Source organism: Coregonus clupeaformis, chromosome 10, assembly GCF_020615455.1.
Source record: "Coregonus clupeaformis isolate EN_2021a chromosome 10, ASM2061545v1, whole genome shotgun sequence".
NCBI classification, from domain to species: Eukaryota; Metazoa; Chordata; class Actinopteri; order Salmoniformes; family Salmonidae; genus Coregonus; species Coregonus clupeaformis.
In genome coordinates this window covers 11,731,022-11,733,954 of record NC_059201.1, presented here as the reverse complement: position 1 = coordinate 11,733,954, position 2,933 = coordinate 11,731,022, and positions in this window count along the sequence as shown.

Below are 2,933 nucleotides of genomic sequence, written 5' to 3'. Positions count from 1 at the left end.
CTCGTGGATACCATTTGTATGTCTATGTGTGGTAACCACAAGTTCATCTGACTCTGGGGAAGTAGATAAAGGGCCTCATTGCCAAAATCCCAAAGTATCCCTTTAAGGTAATGAACTGCTAAGCCTTCATTATCAAGCAGAGTGTATATCCCTTTGATCTCAGACCTGACACTGAGTGGAACTCACAGGTTGAACCTGGGAAGGAGCAGAACTCAAGACTTGCTAATTAAATTGTAATAATGGGCTCCTCATTAGCTTGTCATTTTACAAGTTGTTTGGTACTTTTTAGACCATTCTAACAATTAAATAGGCCTATGCTTCTGTTATAGATGTGAAATAGAAAAATGTTTTACAAGAAAAGTTTGTGGCTGCATGTGTTTTGACTCATCATCATGGTCAGTGATCCTGGGATCAGAATCTGCCTATTGTTCAGGTAACTGCAAGGTATCCATTTCACGGGTTGTATTTCAAAGTAACTTTACCCACTTGATTGTTTAGACTCTGCACGCCTTGAACTTGTAAAAAAAAAGGTGTGCCTGTGGTGTCTTTGACCAGTGGCGGCTGGCCGATAGAGGGCGCTAGGGCGCCGCCCCCTTAAATAAAATTATTTTAAAAAATAAAATAAAAAATAAATAAAAATAATAATAATAATAATAAAAACATCAGTATGTCAATATTTGTGTGTTTGAAATATGGAATGCACACAGTAATATGTGTAAGATATGATAGAAAATCATATTCGCAACCTTTCCTCTGCCTGTCAAACGCCTCGTCAGCTCTGGGCGATACAGAAAGTGCCCCGAGGAGGCGGGTCTACGTAGCAGTTAAGCCAATTGCTAATTTAAGATATGAATGTATGACATAAAATGTAGCTAATCAGCGATTTTAATTCGAATCCAAGGAGGGCGATTATTTTATCGCCCCAAGCTCGCCCCTGATAAAATAAGGACTGGGCTCCAGTGGCGCCATTTTTACTAGACGACAATGGCGAGCGCAAACGTTACTCCTCCAAGACCCAACCCTAACTCGGTGAAATCTCTCCTCCAAGATCTGTTTGAGAGGAGAACTTTGTCAGAGAAAGTTTGGGTGAAAGAGCTGGGCCCAGATCAACCTGACCTCTCAATCAGACAGCAGGCTAGCGAGAAAGGGAAGCAGTATATGCGCGGCTTCTCCCGTAGCTGGTACACCAAGAAGGCTTGGCTAGCTGGGTGCACTGATGCTAATGCTTTAGTTTGCTTTCCGTGCTTGCTTTTTAAAACGACGGGGTCAGATTCAGCATGGACAGGTACCGGAGTGAGGGATATGAAGCACCTGTCAGAGAAGGTAAAGAAACATGAGAACACCAGGGCACACATGGACAACTCTGTAAAGCTAGCTGTATTAGGAAGGGTGAACATTGCTACGCAGCTGGATGACGGCCACAGGATTGCGGTGAGGAAACACAATGAGGAGGTGGATAAAAACAGGCACATTCTATCCAAAATTATCGATTGTGTGAAGTTCTGTGGGGCTTTTGAGTTGGCCTTGCGTGGGCACGAGGAGACTGACTCCTCGGACAACCCCGGCATTTTCCGGGGCTTAGTGGATTTTGTTGCCTCCCTCGACAGTGTGCTGGAGGAGCACCTGAAGACAGCTACCGTTTTTAAGGGCACGTCAAAGACGATACAGAACGAGCTGTTGGACTGTATGCTGTCAGTGCTTAAGGATTACATCCTGGAGGAAGTAAAGAGTGCTGATTTTATCGCCATTCAAGCTGACGAGACGACTGACGTTTCCACCCACTGCCAGTTGGTGCTTGTGATACGCTACATCGATGCTAAAAGTAACGTCCCAAGAGCGTTTTTTCGAGTTCATTTTGATCGAGAACGCAACCGCCCGACACCATCGCTACAGCGCTGCTGGAGAGGCTCAGCACCATACTCTCACATGGACAAAAGGCCAAACTTATTGCCCAGGCTTACGACGGAGCAAGTGTGATGAGGGGAGCCACCGGCGGAGTGCAGCGTAAAATAGTGGATGTGTACGAAAATGCGCACTACGTCCACTGCTATGCACATCAGCTGAACCTCATCATGCAGCAGGCTACTTCACGCATCCCCAGGATCGGCACTTTCTTTTCCGACCTTGCAGGATTTTCTGCTTTCTTCTCCAGGTCTCCCAAGCGAACCACCGTGCTTGACGAAGTGGTTGCGCATAGACTCCCAGAGCCTCTACAACACGGTGGAACTTCCACAGTCGCGCTGTAAACACTGTGTACGAGTACAGGGATGACCTCCTAACGTGTTTCCAGACCATCAGAGACTCTGGGAACTTTGATGCCCCGACTGTCAGAGAGGCGGGGGGCTTTGTGAGGATGCTCGAAGACGAGGCTTTCTGTTTTTTCCTGGCACTGTTCCACAAGATCATGCCAAATGTGGACATGCTTTTCAGCCAGCTGCAGAAGAGGAACATCGACCCTGTCTTCATTAAAGCACTTGTCCAGAGGTTCACAGACAGCATGCTAACAATCAGGTAAATAACTATATTTACTATTGGCTGATAAAGATGTTGTTAGAAAGATGAATAGTTCACTTACAACAGTTTAAAAGCCTAAATGTGTCTGGTCATCAATGTGAGTGATTATCATAGAGCCGTCACAATTATATTTGTTTTAGTATTTTAAAAGGAAAGAGAAGACACAATCAGACGTTGATAATGATGCAGGAAAGTACTACACAGTTTGTAATAATTATTCAGGTGTCCACCAGGTCAATTTCTAGAAGAGGCCTAGTTGTTATTGAAGATTAACTTTATTGCTAAGTGCACAGCAGAACAAAATGATGTTGCATCCCTCTCACAAATGTAATAGAAAAAGGCTTTAAAACGTAATAACATCAGTTAATTATGTACATCACAGGTTAAAAGCAGTTACTAGACATAGTTTGTGTGTATAT